Genomic DNA, 10,698 nt, shown 5'->3' on the forward strand with positions numbered 1-10,698 from the left:
AGGATGGCAACCCAATGTAAAGAACTAGAGGACAGATTGGGTTGAAGAGGGAGGGACGAGATAAGAGCAAAGTGAAAGCTTTGCGAAATGTACGGGCAGGGAAAGGTTATTGGTGAAAGGAAACAGAGATGTAATGGACCCTTTCAAATAGGAGGCTAGTTCAGTCTAGGGATGCAGGTGGCGCTGTGGTCTAAACCACAGAGCCTAGGGCTTGCCGATCAGAAGGTCGGCGGTTCAAATCCCCGCAACGGGGTGAGCTCCCGTTGCTCAGTCCCTGCTTCTGCCAACCTAGCAGTTTGAAAGCACGCCAGTGCAAGTAGATAAATAGGTACCGCTCCGGCGGGAAGGTAAACGGCGTTTCCGTGCGCTGCTCTGGTTTGCCAGAAGCGGCTTAGTCATGCTGGCCACATGACCCGGAAGCTGTACACCGGCTCCCTTGGCCAATAAAGTGAGATGAATGCTGCAACCCCAGAGTCGTCCTTTACCCTTTAAAGTGTACATCAGTTGATTCCACAATGCAAGACCTGGTGTCCTCAAGCAGAAGCCAGGGCCCCACTGTCTTGTTGAAACCCACTGCTGATGCTTGCATCTCCTGATCCCTTCTTCGAAGTCGGTCTCCAACCCCCTTTCTCCCAGTGCCCCACTCCTCAGTATCTGGCCATTACTTCTCAGTGGCCAGCCAATCCCCTGACAGCAGATTTTATGTATTCTGCTAATACATCATCATCATCATTATTATTTTGGCGCTGTGTTTGTTGTGGCCACCTTATCCTAAAATAACACAATCATACAGGTACTTTTCGCTGAGACTGAAATTCTTTCATTGTCCTACAGGGTGCGCCAAGGACACTCCAGTTTTCCTACCTCCGTTTAAATCGGTGTCTTCTCTCAACACCACCCACGCTGTTCACCGCAGGGCCCCTCGCGATGAGTGGGTTGGGTGGACTTTTGTCTTCTGTCTCTCCCCCGGTTGCAGCCTTTCTCAGGAAACCGGAATCAGCATAGCCAAAAGCAAAACAAAAACTCCTCCACTCTTGCAACGGCTAAACCCGAGTTGTGTAGGCAGGCTTGGAAAGAGGCGTCTTCTTAAGGAAGAACAGCCGCCTTATCTGCTGGCTGCAAAACAGCATCTATTTTATTTTTAAAAGGCTGACTCTGAAATCACTTAGCACTTCGCCTTGCATGCAGAGTTATGAGAAGTTCATTTGCGCCCTGTGTGGACACAGTTCCATAAGCTGTACAGTGGTACCTCGGGTTACGTACGCCTCAAGTTACATACGCTTCAGGTTACAGACTCCGCTAACCCAGAAATAGTGCTTCAGGTTAAGAACTTTGCTTCAGGATGAGAACAGAAATCGTGCTCTGGCGGTGCGGCGGCAGCAGGATGCCCCATTAGCTAAAGTGGTGCTTCAGGTTAAGAACAGTTTCAGGTTAAGTACAGAGCTCCAGAACAAATTAAGTACTTAACCCGAGGTACCACTGTAATTGTTTTCTGCTGCTGAGTGTTCGATAGGTTTGCAGGAGTCTCCAACCTTTCTCGGGCCTGGGAGCTGTGGCACGTTTGAAAATTAAAACTGTTGTGGGCACCACAGAATAACCGTTTTGCAGAAGAGGAACCGGTGATTATCACAATCTTCCCCACCCCACAAAGAGGCAGTAGAGTCTGGCCCATAGTGTGGCACAGCCAAATTAAGTCTCTCTTAGCTAGTGCCTACTTGCCCTGCCTTCTTACTTTCAACCAATCTAGGGGGTAGCGCTGTCTACACTTCCATACCCTCCAACACGACGTGGCCCAAATCTGGGAAGCCATCTTCTGGGTCTGAAATGCCATGCGAGTCATGTGACCTGTTCGAGATCATGGACGCGGAAATAATCACGCTTTTTTCAGAACAAGATGACGCTCCGAAATCTTGCTAGAGCAAGGCGCCCAAGAATGGTTGCCGTTCCCTTGCAGGGAAAAATGGGATGTCCCAACTTTTCCGGGCAGTTAACGGGGATGCGTTTGTTTGTCTCAAGACTGGAAAGCACGGGTCTGAGTGGTTTTTTGCTTTTACCATGCCTTCTAGGCTCAGGTCTGAGCAGTTCGCTCAGGAAAACCTGCTCTCTAGTGATAGGAAGCAGAGACATCACCTTGCCAACAAAGTTCCGTATAGTTAAAGCTAGCGTTTTCCCAGTAGTGATGTACGGAAGTGAGAGCTGGACCATAAAGAAGGCTGATTGCCGAAGAATTGATGCTTTTGAATTATGGTGCTGGAGGAGACTCTTGAGAGTCCCATGGACTGCAAGAAGATCAAACCTCTCCATTCTGAAGGAAATCAGCCCTGAATGCTCACTGGAAGGACAGGTCCTGAAACAGACTCCAATACTTTGGCCACCTCATGAGAAGAGAAGACTCCCTGGAAAAGACCCTGATGTTGGGAAAGATGGAGGGCACAAGGAAAAGGGGACGACAGAGCACGAGATGGTTGGACAGTGTTCTCGAAGCTACCAGCATGAGTTTGACCAAGCTGCGGGAGGCAGTGGAAGACAGGAGTGCCTGGCTTGCTCTGGTCCAGGGGGTCACGAAGAGTCGGACACAACTAAACAACAACAGCAGTGATAAATCTGAGCACATGTCAACCTGGAGGAAAAAACCCATTGATGTTTGCTCCGATTCAGCAATAAAGATCAGTTTTCTCTGGAGGGAAACAGCGGGGCAAGGGCAAATCTGGGTGAGCTCTCAGCGTTGTCCTTGCAGAACTCTGCAGGGGGGCAAAGCTCGAATTAGTTTTCTCTGCCTGCCATTGGCTCTGGCTGCATGCACCTAGCGTGGCTGAACCGCTCTGGGAATTGTAGCTCTTTGAGGAGAATAGGAGCCCTCCTAACAACTCTCAGCATCCTTATAGCTTCCATAATTCGGGGGGGGGGCGGGGAGAGCCATGGCTGTTTAAAGTGGCTTTAAAGGTGTGGTGTGGCCATAGAAACATAGGAAGTAGAGGCAGACCATTGATCCTTCTACCATAGCATTGTCTATACCGATTGGCAATGACTGTCTAGGATTTTAGGCATTCCCAAGGGGTGCTAGAGGATTCAACCTGAGACCTTCTGCATGCAAATCGTTTACCACTGATCTATAGCCCTTCTCCACATTGTGGCTGTGGTTTGGAGCAAATGTATTTTGTCATTTGCGTTTTGCAATTCCGCGCACATGCACTTAGACGCTCGTGTTTAAATAGCCGTCCTATTCTGTATCATTTCATTGTTCCTTAGTTTCCTGAAACCTTTGTCTTGTGTTACTTATATTTGCAGAGCCCCATCTCTGTTGATTTGTTTTGCCCTAGAACAACCCCACCAGATTCCTGCAAAGAAATCGGATCAGTGGTGCTTTCCCCCTCCGGCGGGTAAAAAGCGAGGAAAGAAAAGCTTTGCGTTAGATTTCTGGCTGTCCGGCCGCCATTACAGAGCCAGCAGGCAAAGTGGCAAACCCTTAACTGCGGGGAATTTCTGCCACATGGAACCGTCGGTCCCTTTGGGGGGAAATCCAACATTATTTTCCCCCGCCACAGAGAGCTTTCAGTCGCGTGGTTCCTAATTAGAGAAACTGCATCCCCTCCGCAGCATCTAATCATAGCTGTCAACGTTTCCCTTTTTCAAAGGGAAATTCCCTTCTTCTGAATAGGATTCCTCGCAAGAAAAGGGAAAAGTTGACAGCTATGCATCTAATTATAGCAGCCGCTGCAATTTCCTCCCTGGGCCTTATGATGTTGTCACACTTAGGGGTCCATATCTGGCTGACAGCATGGGCTGCTTCCACTTTCTCCAAGCCTTCCTTGAACACCTCGCCTCCGCTGAAGTAGCCCCATAAGCTTGCCTGGCTTTCATTTCTGCTCTTCCTCTCACCCTCTTGACTGTGCAGCGGGGCTGTCACAGGTTTGACATCCCCAGGGTGGGGGATTCTGTTCGCTTAATGTTTAGAAGCGAGCCTGCCTCAGTCACATTTCCCCAAATGATAAAGGTAAAGGGACCCCTGACCGTTAGGTCCAGTTGTGGCCGACTCTGGGGTTGCGGCGCTCGTCTCGCTTTATTGGCCGAGGGAGCTGGCGTACAGCTTCCGGGTCATGTGGCCAGCTTGACTAAGCCGCTTCTGGCGAACCAGAGCAGCACACGGAAACGCCGTTTACCTTCCCACCGGAGCGGTACCTATTTATCTACTTGCACTTTGACATGCTTTTGAACTGCTAGGTTGGCAGGAGCAATGGGAGCTCACCCCGTCGTGGGGATTCGAACCACTGACCTTCTGATCAGCAAGTCCTGGGCTCTGTGGTTTAACCCACAGCGCCACCCACGTCCCACTATGTGCTGGGACAGTGCCCCAAATTTAGTCACTTTACTGCTGCAAGAAAATGGATTGTTTGCAAACAGATTATTTCTGGAACCAATTGACACGAAAATGAGCTCAAACAAAATATGGATATTAACCATCAGGGAAATGTCAAGGAAATGGAATAAACTGTCATGGGAATGCAGCCACAGTGGATCCTGCAAGTCTGGAATCTGCCTGCCCCTGGTTTACAGTACACCGAATGACAGCAGCTGTCCGGGGCCTTTCCCAGTGCTAAGCAGAGAAGGCAAGACTGGAACTCAAGACCCTCTGCATGCAAAGCAGATGTCTGCCTCTGGGCTAAAGCGGGGGTGCAGACACATAAAAGTATAGAATAATCTTGTTGATAACCACACTCCTTCCTTTAGTTTGTTGTCATGAGGTTAATTGGGTTGTCTTCGCTTTTGAAATCCCATCCAAGCCTTCGAGCTGCAAAGCCCATAAAAACTACCAAGCCGAAGAGATTGTTTAGACTCCATATAAATGCAAACCATTTGTTCCAGGCATGTGATCCTCCTGTTTGTTAACCAGGGTGAAACATTCCCCCTGCTCTGCTCCTAATCTCTGTGCGCTGCAAGACCCCCAGTCTTTGCAAAAAAAGATGCGATTTTTAGCTAAGCTTGGGCATATATCTGATAAGGTTTCTCCAAGAGCCCCCCATTAAGTAGATCAAAAAGCTTCTGTTTTCCCAGAGATGAGGGCCCTTTAAGAAAGGAAGCATGACTTAAACATCACTTTTCCCAAACGGAACAGCCGATGCAAAAATTCTCCCAGATGTGCAATTTTCACAAATAAGAAACGAAGTGCTGTTTTGACGACAGACTCTCCCCAAAGTGTTACAATCCACTTCAATATATATTCAAAAGGCATGGGGGGGGGGAGTTTCCAGGTGTAAATGGATCAAAGCTGCAAACATGAGGATGGGTTGTATGTTGTTGGCACTTGAGACACAATGGAGTGTGTTTCCAGGGGTGAACCCAAACTGCAGCACTGAAGGTGCAAGTCTGGATGTCATGGGTCTATCATGAGAATTGGGGTGGGTGAACCTCTCAACTTCGGTTTCTCAGTTTCTACATTTTTGCAACCGCAAAGTTCAGGTCTCCACATTTCCATGTCATTTTGTGTTGTTTTTTTTAATTATTTTAAAGGGCTCGCAGAAGTCCATCAGATTTTAAGTGTGAATTTCTCCTAACATATACGTTTTTGCAAACCATTTTTCCTAACGTATTTTCACGTTACTTTCACCAACGTATGAAAGTATGCCTTTTAAAAAGCACACCTCACCCTAAAATATGCTGGTCTGTACACATCACCGGGTTGCAGAACCGTACTGCAAAATTTGAAGGATGTCTGTATTCTGTGTTCTACCCAAGTCTGCTTCAATTTTTGAAAGCCTCCTTGAGTCTGGATTCTGGGGAGAAGGGCAGGGTATAAACTAGGGTCGCTATACATTTCCAGGATTTCAAAGGCGGAATTGATGTCTGGGGGGGAATTTCCGAAAGGTGGCGCTCTGTCCTGGATCTTAGCTAGGTCAATCTGTTTTTTCCCCCTGGCGTTTTTGTAAAAAAAACAGCTCAATAGCTCTCATGTTTTCCTTTTAAAAAAACTCAACCATTTTGGGGGTTCCTTTACCTTTTTACCAGCACATAGTACTTTCTTGCCATTTTCACAGGCTATAGCTCAGTGGCAGAAACCCTGCTTTGCATGCAGAAGGTTGCAGGTTCAATTCCTGTATCTCCAGTTAGGCCTGGCAAAGCCCCCTGCCTGAAACCATGGAAAGCTGCTGCCCACCAGTGTAGACAGTACTGAGCTTAATGGACCAGTTGTCTGACCCATTAGACACCTTCCTAGGTTCTGGTAAATACGTTGTTTTCAATATCAAACATTGTTCTTTTTACAGCAAACCATGGTTTCTTGTGACACCTGGAAACAGCCTTGTTTTTCTAGAACTTCCTGCCATGGGTTGAAGCTAAGGATCAGGTGAATCTGTTGATTTCGGTTACTCTCTGTTTTGCATTTTCCCAATTTTGTGTTCATTTTGCAGATTGAGAATGTCTCTGTTACATACATTTTTGTGTGCAAGTTGCAGTTTAGTTGCGCTGCAGAAAGCTTGCTGCGGAGACCCCGCATTACAAGGAACTCAAAAATAACTTTAAGAAGGTTTTAATAAGAAAAACAAAAACTCATTTTACGTTAAATATATCAACAAACATGACCCATCCCCCAGGGTACTGAGAGAGCTAGGTGCTGCTCTTTATATACTATACCCAATTGCTGACACAGCTTAATTAACACAACTTAGTAGCACCTGCAGACGCGGGTGGCGCTGTGGGTAAAAGCCTCAGCACCTAGGGCTTGCCGATCGAAAGGTCGGCGGTTCGAATCCCCGCGGTGGGGTGCGCTCCCGTTGCTCGGTCCCAGCGCCTGCCAACCTAGCAGTTCGAAAGCACCCCCGGGTGCAAGTAGATAAATAGGGACCACTTACTAGCAGGAAGGTAAACGGCGTTCCGTGTGCGGCTGTGGCTCGCCAGAGCAGCGATGTCACGCTGGCCACGTGACCCGGAAGTGTCTGCGGACAGCGCTGGCACCCGGCCTCTTGAGTGAGATGGGCGCACAACCCTAGAGTCTGTCAAGACTGGCCCGTACGGGCAGGGGTACCTTTACCTTTACCTTAGTAGCACCTGCTATACTGTTTCACAGCTGTAAAACTGGGTCTCGTTATTTGCTCTGGCCCTTAAAGACATACACATCTTGTGGAACAATAATGAACCTTCACATTTAAAGAGAGCATTCAACACAAGTTTCCCTAACACAATTAATTTTTGCTCATTATTTTTGCTGGTATAGGTGTGCCTTTCCCTAGCCTGTGTGTATCAGAACACATTACTAGGCCGGGGAACTGAGCTGTGCAAAATTCAGAGGAGTGCAGTTTTCAAGGGGTGGCTGTGTTTCAATTTGTGTCTCGTTCTGGGAAGTGCAAATGTGAAGCAGGTTCTCTGTTCAGTGCAGACTGAACTGCATTTCTCCCCCATCCCCCGCTTAAAGGATTATGTCCAAAATAGGTTGCAGAAATAGCTTCAGCAGTCTATCCACAGCCAATAAATAAACTTTGCTTCTTGTCTTCAAAGCAGACGACAAGCACTGCGATGGGAAGCCGAAATCCTGTTTTGATGTCCAATTTCCCAGGCTGACTGTGTTTATTTTGAGAGACGTTTGCTGTTCTCAGATCTTGCAATTCCAAAAGGGATGTGTGTGTTTACTTTTCTCCCTTAACGCACATGCAAGCCTATTGGGCTTCCATGCCTGGGATGTTAATTTCATTTTTTGGTTCTAATGATTCATTTCATGGGCTTCATGCATGAAGGAAGACTCCAAAAAAAGACAACTCCTGGTTCTTGGATTGCCCTCTCCATTTTAACTAACTGTTGCTGTGTTCACATTCCTATTTACTGTGCAGTCACCGGGTTTCCAGTGCTGGTTTTAAATCTTTGTTCACATGACGTTCCCACAGTTACATATAGAATAATAGAAACATAGAGTTGGAAGGGACCTCAAGGGTCATCTAGTCCAACCCCCTGCAATGCTGGAATCTCAGGTAAAGTATCCATGACTGATGGCCATCCAACCTCTGCTTAAAAACCTCCAAGGAAGGAGAGTCCACAACCTCCAGAGAGAGACCGTTCCACTGTCTAACAGCTCTAACTGTTAGAGCAGTTCTTTCTGAATGTTTAGTCGGAATCTCCTTTCTTGCAACTTGAAGCCATTTGTTTCAGTCCTACCCTCCAGACCAGGAGAAAACAAGCTTGCTCCATGTGACAGCCTTTAACATATTTGAAGAAGAAGAGTTTGGATTTGATATCCCACTTTATCACTACCCGAAGGAGTCTCAATGCAGCTAACATTCTCCTTTCCCTTCCTCCCCCACAACAAACACTCTGTGAGGTGAGTGGGGCTGAGAGACTTCAGAGAAGTGTGACTGGCCCAAGGTCACCCAGCAGCTGCACGTGGAGGAGCGGAGACACGAACCCGGTTCCCCAGATTACAAGACTACCGCTCTTAACCACTGCACCACACTGGCTCTCTGAAGGTGGCTCTCCTATCTCCTCTCGGTCTCCTCTTTTCTAGGCTAAACATATACAGCTCCTTCAAGCACTCCTCATAAGGCTTGGTTTCCAGACCCTTGATCATCTTGGTTGCCCTCCTCTGCACCTGTTCCAGCTTGCCAACATCCGTCTTAAATTGTGGCGCCCAGAACTGGACACAATATTCCAGGTGTGGTCTGACCAAGGCAGAATAGAGTAGGACTATGACTTCCCTTGACTTGGACACTAGACTTAATGCAGCCTAGAATAGCATTAGCTTTTTTTGCTACTGCATCATACTGTTGTGATGTGAAGCTTGTCCACCAAGACCCCTAGATCCTTTTCACATGCACTGCTAGCAAGCCAGGTGTCCCCCATCCTATATTTCATAGAATCATAGAATTATAGAGTTGGAAGAGACCGCAAGGGCCATCGAGTCCAACCCCCTGCCAAGCAGGAAACACCATCAGAGCACTCCTGACATATGGTTGTCAAGCCTCTGCTTAAAGACCTCCAAAGAAGGAGACTCCACCACACTCCTTGGCAGCAAATTCCACTGTCGAACAGCTCTTACTGTCAGGAAGTTCTTCCTAATGTTTAGGTGGAATCTTCTTTCTTGTAGTTTGGATCCATTGCTCCGTGTCCGCTTCTCTGGAGCAGCAGAAAACAACCTTTCTCCCTCCTCTATGTGACATCCTTTTATATATTTGAACATGGCTATCATATCACCCCTTAACCTCCTCTTCTCCAGGCTAAACATGCCCAGCTCCCTTAGCCGTTCCTCATAAGGCATCGTTTCCAGGCCTTTGACCATTTTGGTTGCCCTCCTCTGGACACGTTCCAGTTTGTCAGTGTCCTTCTTGAACTGTGGTGCCCAGAACTGGACACAGTACTCCAGGTGAGGTCTGACCAGAGCAGAATACAGTGGCACTATTACTTCCCTTGATCTAGATGCTATACGCCTATTGATGCAGCCCAGAATTGGATTGGCTTTTTTAGCTGCCGCATCACACTGTTAGCTAAGTGCAGAACCTGACATTTGTCCCTACTGAACTTCATTTTGTTAGCTTGCGCCCAGTTCTCCAATTCAGATCATTCTGAATTCGGATTCAGTCTTCTGCGACATTAGCTACCTCTCCCTGTTTGATGTCACCTGCAAATTTGATGAGGATCTCCTCAATCCCTTCATCCAAGTCATTATAAGACACTGAACAACAACAGGCCTAGGTCAGAACCCTGTGGCACCCCATTTGTCATTTTCCCCCAGGATGACGAGGAACCATTAATGAGTACTCTTTGGGCTCAGTCACTCAACGAGTTACAAATCCACCTAAATTATCGGTGTGTAAATATTTTTAATAGATTGGTTGGTTTCAGAGGAACCCGTGACGTTTGCATTGTCACGTGAAGTTGGTGCTTGGTATTCGCTTTTGGCTGTTGCAAAACGTGGACACAACCCCCCCCCCCCAAAGACCATCCAAGTAATTTCTTGATCCTGATAGATGACAGAAAAGTAGATTTTCCTGCTCTTGCTGAAAAGCAAATTGCGGGTCAGCTAAAGAGAGGCAGATGGCTGGATTTGATGCACGGAGGCTGCGCTTAGCTGTTGCACCTGGTGCACGTTGCAAATGTTGCAGCCGGACTGTGCAAATAGGTGTGTGGGTGTATATATATATATATATATATTCTTTAATGGGGTCACCCCACTGCATTGCTGTAACGTTTAAAGGCCCATCTCCACCAATGTTTGGTTGAAGAGCATGGAGCGACTCCCCAAAGGTCGCAACGTTCAGGACGTTTTCGTGGCATGATACAAGTTTATTATGGAGAAAGTGGAGAGATAAAAGTCTGTCTCCCCCATAGTACTCATCTCTTCCATGCATTTGAATCATATCCTTCCAAAACCATCTAGGTTGGTGGCCAGCGCTGCCTCCTGTGGCAGTGAGTTCCGTAGATTAACACCACTCTGTGTGAAGGATTGCTTTCCTTTATCTGACCTGAACATAGCTGTCAACTTACAGATTTGAAAACAAGGGACCAGCAGCCTCGAAAAAAAGGGATCAGCAGCCAAAATAAGGGATTTTTCGAACACAGGTATGTTCAACTTCTGAGCCCCTCCGAGTCAAAGGCAGAAAGCCCAGCCAGCAGCCAAACGAAGCCTCAAGCGGTGGTTCTCACAGCGCAGCAACCCAGCAAAGGGGATGCAGCAAGGAAAACCACTGTCACCTCTTCGCTCGGAAGCGCTGAGCAAAGGCG

This window comes from Podarcis tiliguerta (genome assembly GCF_965153285.1).
Source record: "Podarcis tiliguerta genome assembly, chromosome: 4".
Lineage (NCBI taxonomy): Eukaryota > Metazoa > Chordata > Lepidosauria > Squamata > Lacertidae > Podarcis > Podarcis tiliguerta.